General features: G+C 36.6%; 2 pseudogenes; one reads left to right on the top strand and one right to left on the bottom strand.

Annotated features, from left to right (window-relative positions):
* Nucleotides 1-289: 289 nt before the first annotated feature.
* LOC148543134 (5S ribosomal RNA) lies at nucleotides 290-408 on the bottom strand (annotated as a pseudogene).
* Nucleotides 409-5,757: 5,349 nt separating this feature from the next.
* LOC148543133 (5S ribosomal RNA) lies at nucleotides 5,758-5,876 on the top strand (annotated as a pseudogene).
* Nucleotides 5,877-11,632: the final 5,756 nt, after the last annotated feature.

Below are 11,632 nucleotides of genomic sequence, written 5' to 3'. Positions count from 1 at the left end.
TTTCTTGGAAAACGAAAGGGAGATGTATGTATATATATATATATATATATAGTCTTTTTCCGGCTGTGTGATCAAATGGTTCTTATATGAATCTTAAGGTGTGGAACCAATATTGCTTCATTCTTAAAATTCTTGCGTCCATCTTCAAGTTGTGAATCGGAGATGGTTCCTATATAGGTCTTAAGATATGGAACCTATACTGCTTCATTCTTGGAATTCTTGTATCCATCTTCAAGTTGTAAATCAGTAATTTCTTCTTAAGGGGTTCATGCCTATATTGTCACATCAAGAACTACCATACCTAGTCTTCCCTGGAGGTCTCCCATCCAAGTACTAACCAAGCCCAATGGTGCTTAGCTTCCAAGATCAGACGAGATTGGGCGTTCTAACCCAGGTATGACGGTAGGTAAATTAGGACATAGCATGAATCACCCTAATATCCTTTCTTCATCTTCATTAGAGAAAAGGAGCTATCTCATAATTGTCATTGAATCCTCTAGGAATCATAGTGTCCAGTTCAAAGATCCAGAACATCTCACGTTTGGATAATTTGTTCGCAAGGTCTCCTCCTCTATCTCCCAATTCCACATGTTCTATTGCTTTGAATGTTAATTCGTCTGGGTCCGATCTATGGTGTGAAATAAAATGTCTTGACACCATATGAGTCTCCACCTTGTTTTTAATGTTTCTAATGTGCTCTTGTATGCGAAGTTTCAAGGGTCTTTTGGTCTTACCAACATATTTTGTTCCACATGAACATTCCAAGAGGTAGATGACTGATGTTGAGTTGCAATTAAAGTGTTGTTTGATTTTGTATTCCTTACTATTTCCAAGAAATATATGCAAAAATGACCAAAGGAGACTTTTATTATATATTATTTATTAAAGTGTTTTAAGTATGAACTGAACCAGCAAACATTATGAAAATCTATAATTATCCACAATTATTTATTTATTTATCACACAAAGATATATGCAATATTTACAGGTAGAGAGGTCAATAATTGTACTTAGATTCGGAGCAGATGTGGGAAATTGTGACCTTTTAACAAATCTATTTCACAGATTGCACAATATATAGCTTGCAATATATGTTTATATTAACAGTGTTTCCATTGTATTATATAGGAAAATAATCCAATTGCTACTTCCAGGATCATAGAAATTAAGTATATATGGGAGTACAAAGATGGCAATTAACGGGAGCTACAAGATGGCCGCAATTAGAGACAGCTCTTGGAGTACCAAGATGGATGCCGCCAGTCAGTGGAAGATGAAGCTAGAGATGATCTATGAAGCAGTGACGCATGACGCGATGTGGACGTGGTCGGGGAGTGGGTGGACCCTTCAGCCCATCCGGAAGAACGAGCGAAGTCATGTAGCACTTGACGAGGACAGAGTCAGCGGAGGCGGAAATGACGATTCACACCACACACTCAGAAGAGGGCGGAAGTACCGTGTCACATGGAAAGTAAGGGCTGAAGTGATGTGACGCTAGGTGGCTATCAAAAGGAGCAATGCACTATTAAATAACTTATATTTAAGAAACGGACTTTTAATCAACTAATGCATTAATAAAGGAGACAATCTATTATAAATATATATAATTATTCCGTTCCAATGGACAAGTATTATTAAGAAAACCGGAAGTGATGTCACAAAGGAGACTTGTCAATCCTTGTTTGTCCTTATTAGAAGGGGTATAAATATGAGATACCCCACAGGAGCCAGAATATCCCTTGAAGAAGTCCAGGATACGGACGAAACGCGTTGGCGGTGGCTCTTATTCTCTTCCCATTTCATGAACTTGCCGTTTTTATCAGATAAGAAACGATTTTTTATCCATATTTATTCTGATAAATTCACAGCTATATTTTTCTATATATACATAATTTTATCCATGGTTTTATGTGTTTTACGTCTTTTATCCTTCATGTAGGAGGATATTATTGTTGTGTCTGATTAAAAATAATTTATGCCTTTTAAAAAATGAATTTTTCTCACTTTTATTAAGTCACATTTTCCTTTATATATTATTGTCACTAATTACCTATGGATTCCCAATAGGATCTTTTTGCATTGGCACTTTAGTTGTACTGATTATTTCTAAAGATCACACACTAACAAGTTTATATATATTGGATGATGATGGTAGTTTAAATACTGCCACCCTTGTATTAGCATTGTATTACACAAAATCACAGGTTTGGTATTAGTTTTATTTATTTATTTTTCAATAAGTTATATAAGCACAATAGGCGCTCCATGCCAGCTCTGGTATTTTTTGATTGTTTGTATATGTAACAGACCACCACTGTTACACCTTCTGCTGGTTGAGCTGACACCCATATGTTATTGGGGGGTGCATGATAACGGTCTCACAAAAAACCCTTTAGTGTGAGATAAAGGACACACATTTGAGACAATATTATATATAGGGACTCATACACAATTGGCGCTGCAGTCTTCTGTTACACATAAATTTTGGTTATCGAATACAGCAGCCTTTTGGGGGAGTCCCATTTAGTCAAACACACAAAGATGTATAGAAATAATGAACGCCTAAATAAAAGAAGCGATTTATGCCAAAAAATCTTCAATGAGGACCATGTTTTAATACAGGAGAGTATTCCAACAGAAAATTTGGACAACCTGTTTTGGGAGATAGAAAAATCTCTCACTAAGGAGATTAAGGCATGGTGGGACATTAAGGGTCTAGAACACTATATATCAGTCAACAGAATCCCAAGAGGTCTGAGACTGTTAAAAAATCCAACCTTTGGTTTGGATAAATCAGAATTTATGGAAAAATGGGACAAAATTCTGTATAATTGCTCCATAGATTTGATGAAATTAATCATCATGGAGAAGAGAAATATATTGTCAGAATTGGAAATTGAGATAAAACAAAAGGAAACACATATGGAGAAATTTAAGGACAGTGAGGAATATAAAATCAATGACAAAGTTTTACTACGTAAACTTGACAGAATTGAAGAGGATGTCATGAAAGGGAAAGAGAAAAAATTTATTAGGGACAAACAAGATTATGACTCCAACAAAGTCAAAAATTGGAGCAGATTCAATAAATCTGTGGGACAACAATCAACATATAATCCAAGACAAGAAAGAACTACTTGGAAAACAGTTCCATCTAGAAGAAAACCAAGTCTAAGAGACGATGTTATCAATGAACATTCTAACTATAAAACACACCATACTAAGAATCGGTTTTCGACACTCCAGAGATTTGACTCAAACAGCGACTCTGATCATTTTTTATCCCCAGGCCCGGACCAGAACTTAATGAATCCAAGAAAAACCTTCTTCAGGGAAACCACAAAGTTGGCATCACCCATGAAAAGAAGAATAAGAGACGAAGAGGCGTACAAGGAGGCAGGAGGAAGAAACTACAAAAGGAGGAACCTGATGTAGACCCCAAAGAAAGAGGGATCTTCAACCTATCGAAACATACTTTGTCTAAATATGAAGTGTCATTATTGAATAAAGGGTTGACATTCGCTCCATCAAATAATATGAACAAGTTTCAAACCTTTATTGATCTCAATAAATTTATAAGAAATCTGACATTAAAGAGACACTTCATAAGAAAAGATGACGCAGTTATTAAGAATTTTCAGGATCCTGCTTCCAAATCAGGACTAAAGGGTAAATCAAAATATTATCCACTGGAATCTAAAGGGAATCATCTCAATGTCTTCTATGACCTAGTGAAAAAAGATTTATGTGAAGGAAATCTTAAACACAATACTAAACAGAACCTAAAGAAGAAAGAGAAAGAAGCTCTAAAAAATCTACAGAAGAATAATGACATAGTCATCAAACAAGCTGACAAAGGAGGGGGGATTAGTCATTATGGATAGATCTCAATACATCAAGGAATCTTATAGACTATTAGGTGATACTGATTCATACACATTACTTGATTGTGACCCCTTGGAGAATTACTTGGATGAACTAAGGAGATTATTAGTATATGGATTACACAATGGCATTTTAACCAAGGAGGAGTTTCAGTATCTCCTACAGACTAATCCCACTACCCCCATATTTTATTTCTTGCCAAAAATTCACAAGTCTTTGGAAAATCCCCCAGGAAGACCCATCATAGCAGGGATAGATTCGCTAACCTCACACCAGTCTCAATATGTGGATATTTTTTTATGCAAATATGTGAAAGAACTGGAATCATACTTAAAAGACACTACTAATTTATTACAAATTTTAGAAGGGATGGAATGGAAAGGAACATACTCATGGGTCACAATTGATGTTCAATCTTTATACACATGCATTGAATATTGTAAAGGGATTAATGCTTGTAGAGAATTTCTTGAAGGGGACCCAACAATCAGCACTTTACACAAGGAATTTTTATGTGACTTAATGTCTTTTATCCTGGATCATAATTATTTTAAATTTTTACATCAGTTTTAGCGGCAAATTTGTGGCACTGCTATGGGGACGACGTTGGCCCCATGCTTTGCCAATCTTTTTATGGGATGTTGGGAAAAGAATTACGTCTATGAAAATAATCCATTTGGTGATAATATTATATTTTTTAAGAGCTACATAGACGACATTCTGATAATATGGGAAGGGTCGGAAGAAGATTTTTATTTGTTTTTAAATCATATTTCAGCCAATAATATGAATCTGAAATTCACGTCAAAAATTAATAAGAGTACGATTGAATTCCTGGATCTAGTTCTAATTGGAGAAGAAAATAAGATAATCACAAAGAATTTCATAAAAGAAGTCGACACTAATAGTTATCTCCATTTCAAAAGCGGACACCTAAGAAGATGGAAGGAAAACATTCCGTACTCACAATTTCACAGGATAAAAAGAAACTGCAGTGAAACACAGACATGCAATGAACAAATTCAAATATATACCAATCGATTCTTAGAAAAAGAATATCCTTCGAAGTTATTATTGGAAGCAAAAGACAGAATGGATACCATAGAGAGGAATAAGTTACTGGAGTATAAAAACTCAGAAGAGACAAAGAAGAACATCATTCCATTTATTACAACATATAATTCACAGGAGAGAGATATTAAGAATTCTCTTAACAAACATTGGAAGATCCTCTTAATGGATCCAGTTCTAAAGGAAATTTTACCACCCAGACCCCCCATTGTTTTTAGAAAGGCAAGGAACCTAAAAGACTCTCTAGCACCTAATATGCTAAGAGATATTAATGCCCCAAAATCCAACATCATACATAACTGTCCAGGGAGTTACAAATGTGGCAAGTGCAATATATGTAAATTTTTACACCAGCAGAGAAAGACCTTCAGTAACTCTACAAATAGTAAGGAATACAAAATCAAACAACACCTTAATTGCAACTCAACATCAGTCATCTACCTCTTGGAATGTTCATGTGGAACAAAATATGTTGGTAAGACCAAAAGACCCTTGAAACTTCGCATACAAGAGCACATTAGAAACATTAAAAACAAGGTGGAGACTCATATGGTGTCAAGACATTTTATTTCACACCATAGATCGGACCCAGATGAATTAACATTCAAAGCAATAGAACATGTGGAGTTGGGAGATAGAGGAGGAGACCTTGCGAACAAATTATCCAAACGTGAGATGTTCTGGATCTTTGAACTGGACACTATGATTCCTAGAGGATTCAATGACAATTATGAGATAGCTCCTTTTCTCTAATGAAGATGAAGAAAGTATATTAGGGTGATTCATGCTATGTCCTAATTTACCTACCGTCATACCTGGGTTAGAACGCCCAATCTCGTCTGATCTTGGAAGCTAAGCACCATTGGGCTTGGTTAGTACTTGGATGGGAGACCTCCAGGGAAGACTAGGTACGGTAGTTCTTGATGTGACAATATAGGCATGAACCCCTTAAGAAGAAATTACTGATTTACAACTTGAAGATGGATGCAAGAATTCCAAGAATGAAGCAGTATAGGTTCCATATCTTAAGACCTATATAGGAACCATCTCCGATTCACAACTTGAAGATGGACGCAAGAATTTTAAGAATGAAGCAATATTGGTTCCACACCTTAAGATTCATATAAGAACCATTTGATCACACAGCCGGAAAAAGACTATATATATATATACATACATCTCCCTTTCGTTTTCCAAGAAATATATGCAAAAATGACCAAAGGAGACTTTTATTATATATTATTTATTAAAGTGTTTTAAGTATGAACTGAACCAGCAAACATTATGAAAATCTATAATTATCCACAATTATTTATTTATTTATCACACAAAGATATATGCGATATTTACAGGTAGAGAGGTCAATAATTGGACTTAGATTCGGAGCAGATGTGGGAAATTGTGACCTTTTAACAAATCTATTTCACAGATTGCACAATATATAGCTTGCAATATATGTTTATATTAACGGTGTTTCCATTGTATTATATAGGAAAATAATCCAATTGCTACTTCCAGGATCATAGAAATTAAGTATATATGGGAGTACAAAGATGGCAATTAACGGGAGCTACAAGATGGCCGCGATTAGAGACATCTCTTGGAGTACCAAGATGGATGCCGCCAGTCAGTGGAAGATGAAGCAAGAGATGATCTATGAAGCAGTGATGCATGACGCGATGTGCACGTGGTCGGGGAGTGGGTGGACCCTTCAGCCCATCCGGAAGAACGAGCGAGGTCGTGTAGCGCTTGACGAGGACGGAGTCAGCGGAGGCGGAAATGACGATTCACACCACACACTCAGAAGAGGGCGGAAGTACCGTGTCACATGGAAAGTAAGGGCAGAAGTGATGTGACGCTAGGTGGCTATCAAAAGGAGCAATGCACTATTAAATAACTTATATTTAAGAAACAGACTTTTAATCAACTAATGCATTAATAAAGGAGACAATCTATTATAAATATAAATAATTATTCCGTTCCAATGGACAAGTATTATTAAGAAAACCGGAAGTGATGTCACAAAGGAGACTTGTCAATCCTTGTTTGTCCTTATTAGAAGGGGTATAAATATGAGATACCCCACAGGAGCCAGAATATCCCTTGAAGAAGTCCAGGATACGGACGAAACGCGTTGGCGGTGGCTCTTATTCTCTTCCCATTTCATGAACTTGCCGTTTTTATCAGATAAGAAACGATTTTTTATCCATATTTATTCTGATAAATTCACAGCTATATTTTTCTATATATACATAATTTTATCCATGGTTTTATGTGTTTTACGTCTTTTATCCTTCATGTAGGAGGATATTATTGTTGTGTCTGATTAAAAATAATTTATGCCTTTTAAAAAATGAATTTTTCTCACTTTTATTAAGTCACATTTTACTTTATGTATTATTGTCACTAATTACCTATGGATTCCCAATAGGATCTTTTTGCATTGGCACTTTAGTTGTACTGATTATTTCTAAAGATCATACACTAACAAGTTTATATATATTGGATGATGATGGTAGTTTAAATACTGCCACCCTTGTATTAGCATTGTATTGCACAAAATCACAGGTTTGGTATTAGTTTTATTTATTTATTTTTCAATAAGTTATATAAGCACAATAGGCGCTCCATGCCAGCTCTGGTATTTTTTGATTGTTTGTATATGTAACAGACCACCACTGTTACACCTTCTGCTGGTTGAGCTGACACCCATATGTTATTGGGGGGTGCATGATAACGGTCTCACAAAAAACCCTTTAGTGTGAGATAAAGGACACACATTTGAGACAATATTATATATAGGGACTCATACACAATTGGCGCTGCAGTCTTCTGTTACACGTATTCATATCATAGTTTACTTTTATGTAGTTGGCCGGTTATGCGGCACCTCTTATAGAGCTGTCCATGATGATGCTTATATTATGTTATGATTATGCCATTCTATGTAATTTTTCTTCATATGATATGACACAGTATCCAGCCTGCCCACTAGCATTATGTGATTGTTTTACATCTCAACGCAGATACAGCTTGTTATGATGTTGATAGGAGTTTGCGCTGGGTCTCAATAGTTGTATTATGTTCCCCAGTTGTCATGGTGATTGTATACACGAGTATCCACGCCCCTTTTCCTGTGAGTCACCGACCGCTGGCGCCATGCTCGCCTATGACGTCATCGGGACTCGAGCAGGTTGGCGTGACACGAGCACCAGGGTGATTATGGTATGTATATATGTTTGTTTGTTCACATTATATCTCTTGATTGTGTCTTGATAAAAGAGCTGAAATGCTCTGAAACGTTGACCCTACATTAGACAGCGTCTTTTGATTTTGTCATTCTTGTCCCGGAGTTCCGTCCATCACCGACATATATATATATATATATATATAAACAATTGGCTCCACAGCACTCGAACATCTACGGTGCCAGTGGTATGTGACCAAACCATTTATATAAAAAAAAAATCATACAAACTCAGCACTCACCATTATATTCCGAACTGTACTTTTTATTCCAGGGAATGTTAGTTGCAAAGTATTGCAATAATTTGTCAAGCTGACCAACCACGTCACGATCTTCCCATTCTGGTCAGTCCCTACAATGACTTTCAACAATATGAGCATTTGGCTCCTGGTATCACATAGATTTTAAATACACATTATGCTTCTTCAATGGGTTTAAGTGCTGGCTCACTGGCTTAAAGAGACAGAACCACACCCAAGCATACTAACTAATGACACCTGGGGGATAAGTTAACAAATTTGACTTACATATGGAAACTTGGACTGCAGGAGCAAGTGTGACCACAAACATTTTACATAAATAATTGGTTTTGATCCACGGCACTCAAACATCTACGGTGCCAGTAGTATGTGACCACACCATTTAAATAAAAAATATCATACAAACTCCGCACTCATTATTATATTCTAAACTGTACTTTTAATTCCAGGGAATGCTGGTTCCAAAGTATGGCATTAATTTGTCAAGCTGATCAACCACATAAGAAGGGGTAACCTAACCACAAAAGTTATTAAAGGAAGAAAGTAAATGGACATTTAAAATGGGTGCTTTGGCACTGGAAGGCCTTAATGAGTACATACTGTACATTTTGGAGCTTTTCCAATTTATATAGCTAAACATTAAATACAATTATAAATATACATCTGTGTATAGAATTTTATTTGTTTTTATTATATTTATAACACATAATAATTTTTTATTCCCCTTTTTTTTCTTGATTGTATACTTTTCCTACTATCCATATGGAACTTAAGGTAATATATTTAACTTTGCACATATACACTTTATTCACATCACATTACTTTTGTATCTGTATTTTGTACAGCACAAATTTTACAATCTTATATTTCAATCCACAACACATAATTATTACTTATTTTATTTTAATGACATATAATTCTTTATCACCTTAGCAGCACCATTTATATACTGAAATGTATATTTTATTTATTATTTCACAATATTTATAATTGTTTATTTGTTCTCTTTATTTTTATATAAATATTGCCATTGGCATATTACATATAATTTATTATTATATATCATTTTCATATAATTGTGGTAATATGAATATATGTTTAATATAACTGTCTTATCAACTTCTAACACCTAGTTCTAGTTACCAAAGAGCTAATTAATTTCCTGCTCACACATTTACTTAGAGGCATGTTTGTTAATTCAACCCCATTTGATTGGTGGTCAGTGGTTTAACACACCAAGGTAGCCCAGCAGAAGGGCATCAATTGCCTTTATGAGACAGCCTGCCTCCAGCAGCATCTCAATGATCTATGTCGCCAGCAGTCGCGTTCTTGGAACAGTGACTTAGATGCCGCAACTATACTCTGTTTTATGCACAGCTGTGCACCAGGACAGTGACTAAAGCTGGGTACACACTAGATGATTTTCTGAACGATTTGGCCGATTGTGACGAATCGGAACGACAAATCGTTCATATCATCCAGTGTGTATGCACTATGTCACTGACGATGCACTACTAATGTGGGCATTGTATATAGAAAGGGGGGCCCTAGACTGCACACCCTGAATATATAATGGGAGGTGCTACCTGTGGAGACTATTGTTGCAAACACAAGAAAAGAAAGTACAAGTGCACAACTCCAACATTACTAATTATAAATAATACATTATGCAATAAAATTTTGCAATACATAGAGGTTTTAGCATAATCATGGCCATGGTTATGGGCCTACCCACCGCGCCCAGGTAACCTGTGAGGGTAGGTCCCTAACCTACTGGAGTTGAAATCCAGAGCACAGCACACCCCCAAACAGGCTCAGCTGAGTCACCCCAGGGCATCACTCTAATGAGAGAAGGTGAAGTGTAAGAAAGTGATAGATAGATAGATAGATAGATAGATAAGAGCAGCTACTGCTGCATATATAAGAAGGTGAAAAATACATATATATTAAACGAACAATAAAGGTGCTAAAAGTGCAAAAAGGAAAACGTGTATATAATGTGATGCCCTGAAGCAGCCCAACCAAAGCAATCCAGGGGACCCATGCCCCAAAAATAAACCCATAGCTGCACTGCAGTATAAAATTTTTCAGGACTTACCTAGGATTGTGCCTTGTACTAAGGTGTAGTCAAAATGCCAGAATCCCTGCTTAAAACCAATGGGGGAGGGGTGCTAATCTAGGCTGAAGGCGTCTCAAACCTTCATGTGTGCATGGGAGCACACTAAATAGAGTATATAGAAAGGGGGGCCCTAGCCTGCACACCCTGAATATATAATGGGAGGTGCTACCTGTGGAGACTATTGTTGCAAACACAAGAAAAGAAAGTACAAGTGCACAACTCCAACATTACTAATTATAAATAATACATTATGCAATAAAATTTTGCAATACATAGAGGTTTTAGCATAACCATGGCCATGGTTATGGGCCTACCCACTGCGCCCAGGTAACCTCTGAGGGTAGGTCCCTAACCTACTGGGGTTGAAATCCAGAGCACAGGACACCCCCAAACAGGCTCAGCTGAGTCACCCCAGGGCATCACTCTAATGAGAGAAGGTGAAGTGTAAGAAAGTGATAGATAGATAGATAGATAAGAGCAGCTACTGCTGCATATATAAGAAGGTGAAAAATACATATATATTAAACAAACAATAAAGGTGCTAAAAGTGCAAAAAGGAAAATGTGTATATAATGTGATGCCCTGAAGCAGCCCAACCAAAGCAATCCAGGGGACCCATGCCCCAAAAATAAACCCATAGCTGCACTGCAGTATAACATTTTTCAGGACTTACCTAGGATTGTGCCTTGTACTAAGGTGTAGTCAAAATGCCAGAATCCCTGCTTAAAACCAATGGGGGAGGGGTGCTAATCTAGGCTGAAGGCGTCTCAAACCTTCATGTGTGCATGGGAGCACACTAAATAGAGTATATAGAAAGGGGGGCCCTAGACTGCACACCCTGAATATATAATGGGAGGTGCTACCTGTGGAGACTATTGTTGCAAACACAAGAAAAGAAAGTACAAGTGCACAACTCCAACATTACTAATTATAAATAATACATTATGCAATAAAATTTTGCAATACATAGAGGTTTTAGCATAACCATGGCCATGGTTATGGGCCTACCCACCGCGCCCAGGTAACCTCTGAGGGTAGGTCCCTAATCTA

Source organism: Taudactylus pleione, unplaced genomic scaffold, assembly GCF_031769625.1.
Source record: "Taudactylus pleione unplaced genomic scaffold, aTauple2 ptg000006l, whole genome shotgun sequence".
Taxonomy (NCBI): domain Eukaryota; kingdom Metazoa; phylum Chordata; class Amphibia; order Anura; family Myobatrachidae; genus Taudactylus; species Taudactylus pleione.
The sequence above is the reverse complement of the archived record's forward strand: the minus strand, read 5'-3'. Positions and strand labels throughout refer to the sequence as shown.